Raw genomic sequence first — 14,028 nt, forward strand, 5'->3', positions numbered from 1 at the left:
AAAAATAGGTATCTATTCTGAGCCAAAACACATACTTGTTCCAAATTTGAAGTCGATTGAACTAAAACTGCGACCTAGACTTTGATTACAAAAAAGTGTTCACGGACAGACGGACAGACGGACATCGCTATATCGACTCAGGAGCCCACCCTTAGCATTTTTGCCAAAGACACCATGTGTCTATCTCGTCTCCTTCTGGGTGTTGCATACATATGCACTAACTTATGATACCCTGTTCCACAGTGTGGAGCAGGGTATAAAGAGTATAGTGCCCTTTCGTTATTTTATGAAGATCCCTTTGTAACCTTTGTATATTTTCCACCGTTTTTTTAATATCCTTTGTATGAATATTTGGACTTACTCCTCGTACGTTCCGATTTCTTTTAACGAACCAAGAAAAAAAATTGCGCCCATAATGCCAAAGTGATAAACAAAACACATGTCCGCACATACATAAAATGCTGCTCTCAAGCCGAAACCACATGCTGTTTTTTTTTTCAAATGTCTATTCTCTTGCTTCCGAATGTCTATTATCTTTACTCCGAATACTCATTCAAATATTCAAATTAAATAATATTTAGACATAAGCGTATCAAATTTTTAGCCTTATCATAAAACAGTTTTCCGAAACAACATACATGCGGTTTCACAGAAATTGCTCTCTAGATTCTCTCGCTGTGTTATGTTGATATCTTTCGTTGACCCTCCCGGTTTCCATCTCTATACTCTCTCTCTGTCGTGCTCTGAATAAAATATCACAACATTTATATGTTTACTCCAAATTTGTAAATTTATATATGTTTACATTCACACATATTATTTTTATGAAACATTCATGTCCCAAACATAATATATTCCAACATATTAACATATGTGTCCCAAACATTTAGTTTTAGTTTAGGAACATTACATGTTTGCACTTAAATATATTGTGTTTAAAAATTGTGCCCGAAACACATTTTTTTTATATCGGAACATTATGAAAAACATATTTTTCTAACAGTGTATGAAAACAAAACTGAGAAACCGAATAAAGTTATTAAACGTGGTCTTCACCATACGTGTACAAAAGCAGATACTCTAGAAGATCTTCAAACTATGGGCTTCAACCCCATTGATGCAGCCAATATTTTGCAAAAGAACATAGAGATGATGACTCATACAGCTATCGAAAACTGTCATTATTCCGAGTCACTTTTCACAAAGATGAAAATATGGAAGATATTTTTAAAATAACCAACATCCTAAAACTGAGAGTTAAAGTGGAAGCTGTGCGTCCCCAAACAAAGCTAATACCACAGTGTAAACTGTGTCAAGGATTCAATCACACAAAAGGTTATTGCCAAAAAGAACCGCGATGTGTGAAATGTGCAGGTAAGCACGAAACTGAGCTTCGTGAAAAGCCAAAAACAATAGTTCCAAAATGCGTGAACTGTAAAGGAAACCATCCCGCTAGCTACAGGGGTTGTGAAGTGGCGAAAGGCCTCCAGAAAATTCGTAATAAATCGAAATCGGCAAAAAAGGTAAGTTACCAAAAACCAACATAGAACCCCAGGAACCAAGCAGGGGTTGTGAAGTGGCGAAAGAACTCCAGAAAATTCGTAATAAATCGAAATAGGCAAAAAAGCTAAGTTACCAAAAACCAACATAGAACCCCAGGAACCAAGCAGGAACATTTTGAACAATCTAATATTCGAAGTTCTCTGAAGAAAATAGCGGAAAACATAGTCAACCTACAACATATTCAGAGGTTTTAAACAGCAAAAAAATAACTACTCTAGATAACAATCTTATATTAAATGAAATTTTAAAAAAATATGGAAATAATAAGTAAACGTTTGAATTCTCAATGTGAACTCATCCAAATACTTCTAGAAAAGATCAATGAAATTAACCCTCGAACACAATAATGGCGACTTTAAGAATTGCGACATGGAACTGTAATGGTTTAATAAGCCGTGTGAATGAAATAGAATATTTTCTTAATAATAAACATATCGATATACTACTAATATCTGAAAGCCATCTGACAAACACATCCATTGTCACAATCAAAGGTTATTCGATTTACAATGCATTTCATCCATCATAGAAAATACTACAGAACTATCTTCGTCAGATCATTCTGCTATTATAATGACTGTTATTGTTATTGAAAAGATCAATAGCAATTTTCTTACCAACAACCGAACGAACTGGACCTTTTTCAAACATATACTGACTGAAAAAATAGAACTGAATACTCCAATTAAAACTGTAATACAATTAGATGAAGAATTACAGAAATTCATTGAGGCAATACAAATATCTGGGAAAGTACACCCACAATCAACTCACCTAAAAATAGTACCACGTACCCACTTGAAATCGGGAACCTATTGTCGAGAAAAAGGAAAGCCAGAAAGAAATGGCAGAAGGAAAGAACTCCGGAAAATAAAACAAATTTAAACAGACTTGTTAATGAACTTAAGTTTCTAACTAGTGAAACAAAAAATAGAGAAATGTCCTTATACCTGGGGAATTTGGCCCCTACAAAGGAGGCTAAATATAGTCTATGGAAGGCTTCATGTTCCATTAACCAAGCTCCGCCAAAAATACCATAAATTAAAAATAGTGACGGTTGTTGGATAAGAAAATCTGGAGAAAAGGTACCATTATTTGCGAATCATTTCTGTGAAATATTCAAACCACTTGAAAGTAAATATGTCAATTTAGAAATTAATGATCTTAGTGCCAAACAAGTATATACGGCCGTAAGTTCGGCCAGGCCGAAGCTTATGTACCCTCCATCATGGATTGCGTAGAAACTTCATCTAAACACTGCCATCCACAATCGAATTACCTAAGTTGCGGTAACGCTTGCCGATGGCAAGGTATCTTAAAACCTCCTAACACCATCTTCTAAATTATATGTAAGTCCATACGTGGTATATATTAAATCAAAAAAGATCGATCCAATACGTATATAATTCAGTTTGACAAAGTAGACATAAAATTTTGACAAAATTTTCTACAGAAATAAAATTTTAACAAAATTTTCTATAGAAATAAAATTTTCATAAAGTTTTCTATAGAAATAAACTTTTGACAAAATTTTCTATAGAAATAAAATCTTGGTAGGTTATTTTTGGCTCGAGTGGCAACCATGATTATGAACCGAATAAAATTTGAACAAAATTTTCTATAGAAATAAAATTTTGATAAAATTTTCTATAGAAATAAAATTTTGACAATGATGAAAATTTTATTATGAACCGAATAAAAGTTTAACAAAATTTTCTCTAGAAATAAAATTTTGACAAAATTTTCTATAGAAATAAAATTTTCTATAGAAATAAAATTTTGACAAAATTTTCTATAGAAATAAAATTTTGGTAGATTATTTTTGGCTCTAGTGGCAACCATGATTATGAACCGATATGGACCAATTTTTGTGTGATTGGATCAATTTTGGTATGGTTGTTAGCGACCATATACTAACACCACGTGCCTAATTTGAACCGGATCGGATGAATTTTGCTCCTCCGAGAGGCTCCGGAGGTCAAATCTGGAGAATGTTTTATATGGGGGCTATATATAATTATGGACCGATATGGACCAATTCTGGCACGGTTGATAAAGATCATATACTAACACCATGTTCCAAATTACAACCGGATTGGATGAAATTTGCTTCTCTTGGAGACTTCGCAAGCCAAATCTGGGGTTCGGTTTATATGGGGGCTATATATAATTATGAACGAATGTGGACCAATTTTTGCATGGTTGTTAGAGACCATATACCAATATCATGTACCAAATTTCAGGCGGATCGGATGAAATTTGCTTCTCTTAGAGGCTCCACAATCCAAATCTGGGGATCGGTTTATATGGGCGCCATATATAATTATGGACCGATGTGGACCAATTTTTTCACGGTTGTTAGAGACCATATACCAATACCACACGCACAGAAAATCCATGTTTGGACATGGTTGCCGCATCCATTTAATGCTTATCTAGAGCATGTAATTGCCGCGAAAACCATGTATTTTGTCTTTGTAAAAATAGTTTTCGAGCGGAGAAAAATGTATGGTGGCAATAAGCATTTGAATGGTTCTCAAATACCGCAACCATGTTCTATCATTTAAATGATAGAATTTGAGAACATTACATGGTCGGGGAAATCATGTACATGACCATTCAATTTTTTTACTTTTTTACAGGGAAAAAAGTATTTTTATAGGTTAAGTATAGACACGTCTAGAACCATTACATGGCCATAAAGACCATTAACATTTTTTTCGTGACCATTTAATTTTTTAAGTTTTTTGCAGTTTTGATCTTTATGAAAAAAGTTTTTTCATAAAGATCAAAACATTTTAGGTTGTGACCATGTTCTTTTAACTAGGAGAAAAACATTTTTAATGAATACCATAACATTTTAAATTGTGACCATTGTCTTTTCATTCAAACAAAATTCTTTTTATCAATATAATAACATTTTAGATGAGGACAATTACATTTTTCTTAGAACCATGTTCACTGAGCCAACATGGTTGCAGGTTAAAATGTTACATGGTCGCCGCAAAAATAGCTCCTATCATATTATTTTGCTCTTCGTATATGATTGTGACAATCATGTTTTTTCTCTGCGTGCATGTGCCAAATTTCAGCCGGATCGGATCAATTTGCTCCTCTTTCAGGCTTCGCAAGCCAAATCTGGAGATCGGTTTATATGGGGTCTATATATAAATATGGACCGATGTGGACCAATTTTTGCATTGTTGTTAGAGACAATATACCAACATCATGTACCAAATTTCAGCCGGATCGGATGAAATTTACTTCTCTTTGAGGCTCCGCAAGCCAAATCTGGGGATCGGTTTATATGGGGGCTATATATAATTATGGACCGATGCCGACCAATTTTTGCATGATTGTTAGAGACCATATACCAACACCATGTACCAAATTTCAGCCGGATCGGATGAAATATGCTTCTGTTAGAGGCTCCACAAGCCAAATCTGGGGATCGGTTTATAATTAAGGACCGATATGGACCAATTTGTCCATGGTTGTTAGAGACCATATACCAACATCATGTACCAAATTTCAGCCGGATCGGATGAAATTCTCTTCTCTTTGAGGCTCCGCAAGCCAAATCTGGGGATCGCTTTATATGGGGGATATATATAATTATGGACCGATGTGAACCAATTTTTGCATGGTTGTTAGAGACCATACACCAACACCATATACCAAATTTCAGCCGGATCGGATGAAATATGCTTCTGTTAGAGGCTCCACAAGCCAAATCTGAGGGTCCCTTTATATGGGGGCTATACGTAAAAGTGGACCGATATGGCCCATTTTCAATACCATCCGACCTACATCGATAACAACTACTTGTGCCAAGTTTCAAGTCGATAGCTTGTTTCATTCGGAAGTTAGCGTGATTTCAACAGACGGACGGACGGACGGACGGACATGCTTACATCGACTCAGAATTTCACCACGACCTAGAATATATATACTTTATGGGGTCTTAGAGCAATATTTCGATGTGTTACAAACGGAATGACAAAGTTAATATATCCTACACAGAAAAAAAAAGTGTCTCGTAAATTTAAGAAGATTTTTACAATAATTTATTACAAGAATTTTCCAGAATTTTAGTTCATTTTTCGTATCTTCAACGAAAATTAACTACTCGAAAGGAAATTTTACAAATTCTAAGTAGCAATCGTTTAGTTCATGGCCTACAAAATACGATGGAAATTTCCTTAAAAAATTTCTTAACTGGTAGTTAAAAATTCGTTTGTCATGCTATAAAACTACTTGTGAAATGTAAAGTATTTTCTAAATAATAAGTGCAATTTACTATAAGATTTTTTTGTATGAGAAAATATTTTTTTACGAAAAATGAACTTGAAAGTGGATAGCAATTTCTTACTGTCAATTCATATAGTTAATAATTGTTGGTAAAAAATTACCCAATGAAATATTTTTAGTTCACATGTAATTAAATTTATAGACATTTTCGTCAAAAATGGTAGATAACATTTCATGAAAATTTTGCAAATTTTAAGTTAAACATTTCGTCGTTCATAAACTGGTGTTCCTTTACGAATATTATTCTTAGAGTAAATTGTCAGCAGATGCAATGAACTAATGCATAGTACAGAGATCTTTATCGGCATAGTGGAATGTAATTAATGTAAAGATGATGTTACTTGAGTTTTGTTGTGTATACATGAGCGTGGGGATGTTTTTATTTTTGTTCATTTAGTGGTTTGTGTGTGTGTGTTTGTTATTCGTGGATGGTTTATTTGGCTGGATGAGGTGTTGTTTTCAATAAAGGCACATGTGTTTTTGTTGTTGTAGGAATGTTTTGGCTTTGCTTGGTTTTGTTTGGCATGCTTCAGTTGTATAGTTGGCGTTGGCGTGGGTTGTTGCATCTTTTAAGCAGGTATGCAACAAGGGAATATAAAGGCATGGAATATTTTGGATTTTTGAGACATATATTGGTGTTTGTTTATTAAACCTTTTAAATGAAAGTTATTAATATTTAATCGGTAGTTTAGAAAAAAGTTATTAAGAATATTTAGTAAAATATGTTGACATTGAAGGTGTATTGAAATTTTCATTATTGTAAAAAATTAATATTCAATTCCAGATGAATTTGGAAATTTTTGTTATATCTCAGCGTATAGTTTAGTCATAAATTTGTAAGTATTTTTTAATATGGCTTTCTTTTAAAAAGAATATTTTTTATGTATATTATTATTTGTTAATTAATTGGCAGTTTAATGTTTTGTTGTTGTTGTTGTAACAGTTTATTGTGATCTCATCCATTTCATGTTATACGCTTGGTACATCAGCTTGTTGGCAGATCAAGGAACTCTGCGACTAAGATGGGGTGTGTCCAGAGTGATCTGGTGGTAAGTCGGGTTGGTTTGGCTGGGCAAGAGAAAAGATGACGCGTGTCGTGTGGCCCTTGGTTGCAAATTGGACAAACGTCAGCTACGCTGCTATCAATCACCGATAAGTAGGAATTGAGGCGGCTGCACTTGCCTGATCTTAATTGGGCCAAAACTACCCTAGTCTGCCGTGGGAGGTCTCTTTCCTCCGGTGCTATGGGCGGTGGTCGGACTCCAAGAACAGGATTAACCTTGTAGCTTCTCACCGCTTCAGCTACAGTATCCTCATGAATCCTGTTCAAACCTGCCTGGTACGCTGCTTGATCTAGAGGCTCTCTTTTATAGCGCTGGATCTCGCGCTCTAGATTATGTATATCAACCCTTACGTTCCTGGGTGGTGGTTGTGTATCCATAAGATGGTGGTTTGGATGATTACTGCGATAACAACCCAGGAGATACTGCTTTGACAACATGTAGTTGTGTCTTCGCACAGGGATGATCTTTGTCTCCACATAAAGGTGATCCAGGGGTGTGCTGCGGAGACACCCAGTCGCAGTTCTAAGAGCAGCGTTCTGGCAGGTTTGTATGTTATTCCACTGCGTATCACTGGTCTGCGGTGTCCACACTGGCGCTGCATAGTTTACCACTGACCGGCCAATTGCCTTATAAGTAGTTAACAAGGTTTGTTTGTCCGCACCCCAAGTACTGCCGGCTAGTGACTTGAGGACCTTGTTTCTACCACGGAGCTTATTACAAATTGCAGTGGCATGGGCAGATGACCTAAAAAGGCTGTCGAATGTGACCCCAAGAATCTTGGGGTAATTTGTGGTCGGAATTATTACTCCATCGACTCTGATATTCAACTGCCTGCGCACTTCTGCCGTCCATGTAGTAAATAGTGTGGCTGAGGATTTGGTGGGGGATATCCTCAAGTTTCTCGCAGTGAAATAACTGGTAAGATTAGCTATGTAGACGTTCAACCGATCGCAAATGTCATCAACATTGGGCCCAGATGCCAAGATTGTACAGTCATCCGCATATGATACAATCTCGACGCCGTCAGGAGGGGGTGGAATCGAGGACATGTAGAGGTTAAACAGTGCCGGAGATATCACCCCACCTTGGGGAACTCCCTGTTTAACTCTACGCGGTCTTGACTTTCTGTCCCTGAATTCCACGTACGACTGGCGTCCACACATATAATTCAGCACCCAACGCTTCGCTCCTGCCGGTAGGGACGTATTCTCGATGTCCTCAAATAATGTGGCATGGTTGACCGTATCGAATGCTTTCGATAGGTCAAGCGCCACGAGGACCGTCCTGTGACACGGCCTGGGCTGGTTAAGTCCCTTATTAATATGTGTCGAAATGGCATGTAAGGCTGTTGTCGTACTATGTACCTTACGGAATCCATGTTGATGGTGGGCAGCTGGAAAATTCTCCACAAGGCTGGGGAGGAGTAATGCCTCAAGTGTCTTGGCTACTGGCGAAAGAAGGGATATCGGTCTGTACGATTCATCTTTGCTCGAATCTTTGCCCGGTTTCAGTAGTGGAATCACCCTTCCCATTTTCCAGACATCGGGTATAATGTGTGATTCCAAAGACAAATTGAGGAGTCTGGTCAGGTACTCAACTCCCAGTATTCCCAGATGCTTCAGCATTAGCATTGAAATTCCGTCAGGGCCCAGCGCCTTAGATGGTTTCGCGCTGTTGATGACATTGGAAACTTCGGCTGCAGTAAATTGTGGTGTGTCATCGGCTCGGAGATCACGTACACGACGGGTGGCTCTCCTTTTCGCTCTATCACTCTCGGGATGCTCGACAAACTGTCGGTTGAAGTATTTGGCGCACCTCTTCGGATCAGTCACAGTCACGTCGCCAAATGTGACTGAAATCCCATCATCCCTTGTGGAGGGGTTCGAGAGGGCTCTAACTGTTGACCACAATTTACCAGTTCCTGTTCCTAAGTTACATTGCTTCAGGTGCTCTAACCAAGTGTTCCGCTTGTGCTCGTCGACTATCTTACTAATCTCTAGATTTAGTTCTCTGATTCTAGGATCAGCAGGGTTAGCACGACGGCGTTCATCACGCTCGTCTGCGAGTCCCGCCGCTTCGGCTGGGAAGTTGGGCCTCACCTGGGCAATTCGACCAGCGGGTATGAAGCGAGCGGCTGCTGCGTTGATGATGTCCCGGAACTCCCTCTGGGCAACATGAACATGTGAGGGGGACGGGAGCTCACTGAAGCGGCGATCGGTGTATTCTCTGAAGCCTTCCCAGTTGGCTTTCTTTTGATTAATAAACGTCCGGCGTTCAGAGGTTATGAAATCGGAGGGTCGGTTGATGGTGAGAATTATGGGGAGGTGGTCCGAACCCAATGAAATGACGGGTTGCCAGGAGACGTCATTTATCAGACCAGGCGATGCTAACGATAAATCTGGCGAACTGCTGCAGTCACCCATAATTCTCGTGGGGGCCTCTTCGTTCACCGTGCAAAATGTGGAGTCGTCTATCTGCTCTGCCAAAGCTATGCCCCTCTGGTCATTACCCAGGAGAGAATGCCAAAGTTCATGGTGGGCATTAAAATCTCCTAGAACCAATCGGTTATGCCCGCTCAACAACCACTCAATGTTTGGGCTATAACCAGGAGCACAGCTACCAACCGGCGGTATGTACACATTGTATAGCTCTATCTCGGCCGCCCCACACTTAACTGCTACCCCCATACATTCCATGTACGGGTCATTAGTGTCTAGCACAAGCGTGATAGGTCTATACTGCACGGAACGGTGTAATATGAAAGCCAGGCCACCACCTCCATTTCTTGTGCGATCCTTCCGTAGGACATTGTACCCATCACAATGTCGTAGGCTGCAGGTGGGATTCAGCTTTGTTTCCTGGATCGCCGCGACCCTTATCCTTTTCCGATTCATAAAGTCTACGATCTCACTAATCTTACCACGGAGCCCGTTGCAATTAAATTGCAAAAATGATGCACTCTCCGGAACTGGTACAACAATATTCGGTGTAAGATGCTGCGGCGGAGAATATTGTTGTGCGGGAGAAGTCGGTGGGGTCACATAATCAGATGACCCACTGCTGCTGTCATTGGCACAGCATCCTGCCACGAAGTCAGTTTGACTATACTCCCGCAGCGATGTTAGGCCGGAGCAATTCCGGAAGTGCACCCATTCCATGCACCGGTTACACCTCACCGAAACCGAGCGATGGTGAATTCGATTTCGGCAGACGGCACAGTACCATGGTCCGGGGTTTTCCTCTATCCCGGCTCGGACCAAAAGCAGGCGGAGAAGGCTCCCCGGGATGCACCTTCTCCAACACGAAAAAATGGACGAGACAACACGTACACTGAGGTGGCAGCCGCTGGCCGATGGCTGGTATCCATCGGGTCAATCCGGTGCGTAGAACCCGCCGCCGTGGGATTAATGTTTTTCTTTGTTGTAAAAGCAATATTTAATTTCAGAGCAACTCCAGATGGATTCGAAAAAATTAAAAAAATAGAGAATTGGTAAGTTTTCTTTAAAAAATTGGCTTTATTTCAACTAGAATATTTACGTTTTTGTGACCTTTTTATCATCAAAATTACAGGTTTTTAATACCTTATTTTAGTATTTCTTTAATCATTTTTGTTAGAAACCAATGTAATATTTTTAATGTAAAAACAAATATTTAATTTCAGAATAACCCCTTAAAAATTTGGACAAATTTTTAGTACTCCTTTGCCTGTAATTTAATAGTGAATTGGTAAGGATTCTTTAACTTTCTTTTAACCCTGGACAGTCATCCTTATTTTTTGTACATTAACGTCATCCTTCGTCATTTTGACTACGGCTGATTTCAAGACGCTATAATTTTCATCGTGAGCGAAAAACGAAACTTGAATTTATTTTCTTATTCAATTTGGTTTTAAGTAGTATAAAACAAAAATTCATAAAACGGTCGAATTAGTATAACTTAAATTTACCATTTCCCAATAGACTAAAATGCATTTTAAATCGAAAATGAAATTACGTGTCGTCATTTTGACGAATTATGACTGTCTAGGGCTATCAAGAATATTTGGTTTTTTATGCATATTATTATTTTTTTCATTAGATTTTTTGAAAACCTATTTAATAATTTTATTTAATGTAAAAAATAAATATTTAATTTCAGAGTAACCCAAATAAATTTGGACAACTTTTTATATTTCCCCTCAGCGTACAATTTAATAGAGAATTGGTAAGTTTTATATTAAAACTTTGGCTTTCTTTCAACTAGAATATTTATTTTATTATATCCTTCACATCGATAACAACACAGTTTTATGAGTTTATATAGAATACTTCATTATTTCTCTAATTGTTTCAGGTACAAATTTTATGAGATACGTTTTCCAAAGAAAAGTTGAATTCCTTACACCATTTGATAAAATGCCCCAAATATGGTAAGTTACAAGCTAAAATGAAGAATTAAAAATTATATTTCATTATATAGTGTTAATTTTTAACAATTTTCATTGTTGTTTCCATTTTTTCCAGCAAGATATGTGAAAATATTACCTACGATGAATAAAAAAAGTATAAGTCAAAATGTCCAAACAGAGAGTTCAAATGAACTACTCTCTGTTCCACGTGGTCATAATTTTTATTCACAAAAAACATTGTATTAAGAACTTTCATCATAAGTTTTTATAATAAAGTACTTTTGCTTAAAGAAAGTTTAATTTTAATGTATGAAAATTTTCATTATAGTAAAACGGTTTGTTGATCCTTTAATTATTTAATTTCTCTGTACTGTGGAATGATTGATTTAAAAATAGTTTAGTCGTCGACATTTTAAAGAGACTGTTAACCAATTTTTATTATCGGGTTTCCCACAAAATAAGCAAGTAAACCAAAATAATACTGACTTTTTATCTTGGTAGGGATATATAAATCTTATGGTGTTGTAAAAATGAACTAAACTACAATGTTATAAATGAACTAAAATTTAAGAAAATTATAAACTAGACAAGTTGAAAAAAATCTTAAGGGCTAAATCATGGTCAATATTACTACAGTTTAGTTCATTTTGCAATGGAAAAGGGTTCACTGTTTTTTCAGTGTATGATGGAGGGTATAAAAAGCACCTGGGTATTACTTGTTCACTGGTAAAATGTTTATAAAGCTTCCCCCTATAGCTACAAAAAATTACTTTATATAATTAACGCTTGCTTTCTTCTAAGGCATGTTCCCTAGAATGGAAAGTTGCGGAAATTATAGTAATACAGAAGCCTGCACGCAGAGAAGAAACATGATTGTCACAATCATATTCGAAGAGCAAAATAATATGATAGGAGCTATTTTTGCGGCGACCATGTAACATGTTAACCTGCAACCATGTTGGCTCAGTGAACATGGTTCTAAGAAAAATGTAATTGTCCTCATCTAAAATGTTAATATATTGATAGAAAGAATTTTGTTTGAATGAAAAGACAATGGTCACGATTTAAAATGTTATGGTATTCATTAAAAATGTTTTTCTCCTAGTTAAAAGAACATGGTCACAACTTAAAATGTTTTGATCTTTATGAAAAAACTTTTTTCATCGTCGAAAAAAGGACGCCACTTGAGAAAAGAAAACACAAAATTAACCTTATTTGTTTGTTTTTATTTATTTATAAACTAATTCATCGTTTATTTGTATTTATAATGCCGTTCAAGCAAACATCATATATTTTTACACACTCTATTTTATTTCAATTTCAACAATAAGTAATTATTCCATATTTACATCGAGCCCATCAAATGTACAAACGCAGACATCATGTAACTGCAAATAAAAATAAATGATACCATATAGCAAAATGCAGAACAAAAAACAGGTACATTTTTTCAATTACACTTTCATTTTTTGTGTTTACATAAAACCACGTGCCACTTCTGAATAAATAAATTAACACAAAACACACTAAATTCGTATTCTCCGTCCATTCCAAGAAACACGACTGACGCGCAAAATGAAAATCGTGTGTACCTGCTCAATGTCTTTATAAAATTCTTTTCGCTGCAAACAAGTTAAAAAATTAAATGGTCACGAAAAAATGTAAATGGTCTTTATGGCCATGTAATGGTTCTAGACATGTCTATACTTAACCTATAAAAATACTTTTTCCCTGTAAAAAAGTAAAAAAGTTGAATGGTCAGGTACATGATTTTCCCGACCATTTAATGGTCTCAAATTCTATCATTTAAATGATAGAACATGTTTGCGGTATTTGAGAACCATTCAAATGCTTATTGCCACCATTCATTTTTCTCCGATCGAAAACTATTTTTACAAAGCAAACTACATGGTTTTCGCGACAATTACATGCTCTAGATAAGCATTAAATGGATGCGGCAACTGTAATGTACTGCCTGAGCATTAAATAGAAATTCGGACTCTTGAGTGAAATCTCAAGAGTTTTAAAACCTCTATCCAGTCTTTAAGTAATTTGTATTACTACCTACGGATGCTACGAAATTAGAGACGAGGGGAGCCATAAATTAGCTAGCTATCAGCCGGAATTGGGGGAGTTCTTGTCTCCCATTTCATAGCATATGTTGCATTACAATTTTTATATAGACTCCCGAAATTAAATTTTCCTAATTAATCTAAATGGACCAAAGTTACCAACAATAAAAAAACGCAAAACCCCTATGTTGGAAACATGAGAATATGAGAAAAAAATTAGCAAAGTCGAGACCCAGAATGTCAATTAGTATGAACCCTAAGATGTTATAGAGTCCGCGTCTCTTTACCCTCACCTGCCATGCCCTAGTGACGCCAGTATCATTTTTCTAGGGGCCCACAAAGTAAATTAGGTTTAACTCATTCACCCACGCAAGAAGTCAAAATAAATTTAGCTATCCATATTCATTTGAACGAAATAGAATTTTATTTAAATCATAATTAACTTCGTAAGCCTATGATCACTACCTTAATTAATAAAATTCATATAAATTTTTGTTTCCTATCCTAACATCGTGACAGGGAAATTTCAGATTAAAATTTAAATACATTTTTCGTTATATGACCATTCATTAAATTGAAATTTTCAACAGTTCATGTAGCTTGTCAAATAAATCATTGTTAACAATAATCA

The 14,028-nt window shown here is 36.5% G+C and overlaps 1 long non-coding RNA gene across 1 annotated transcript in view; it reads left to right on the forward strand.

Moving 5' to 3' along the window:
* The window catches only part of LOC142233934 (uncharacterized), a 96,681-nt gene extending 85,591 nt beyond the window's left edge, over positions 1–11,090 (forward strand). Inside the window, exons 5-6 of the long non-coding RNA XR_012721515.1 lie at positions 10,600–10,664; positions 11,076–11,090. This is a non-coding gene — a long non-coding RNA (uncharacterized LOC142233934). The remainder of the gene's footprint in view (positions 1–10,599; positions 10,665–11,075) is intronic.
* Positions 11,091–14,028: the final 2,938 nt, after the last annotated feature.

The sequence above is a fragment of the Haematobia irritans genome, chromosome 4, assembly GCF_050003625.1.
Source record: "Haematobia irritans isolate KBUSLIRL chromosome 4, ASM5000362v1, whole genome shotgun sequence".
NCBI lineage: Eukaryota > Metazoa > Arthropoda > Insecta > Diptera > Muscidae > Haematobia > Haematobia irritans.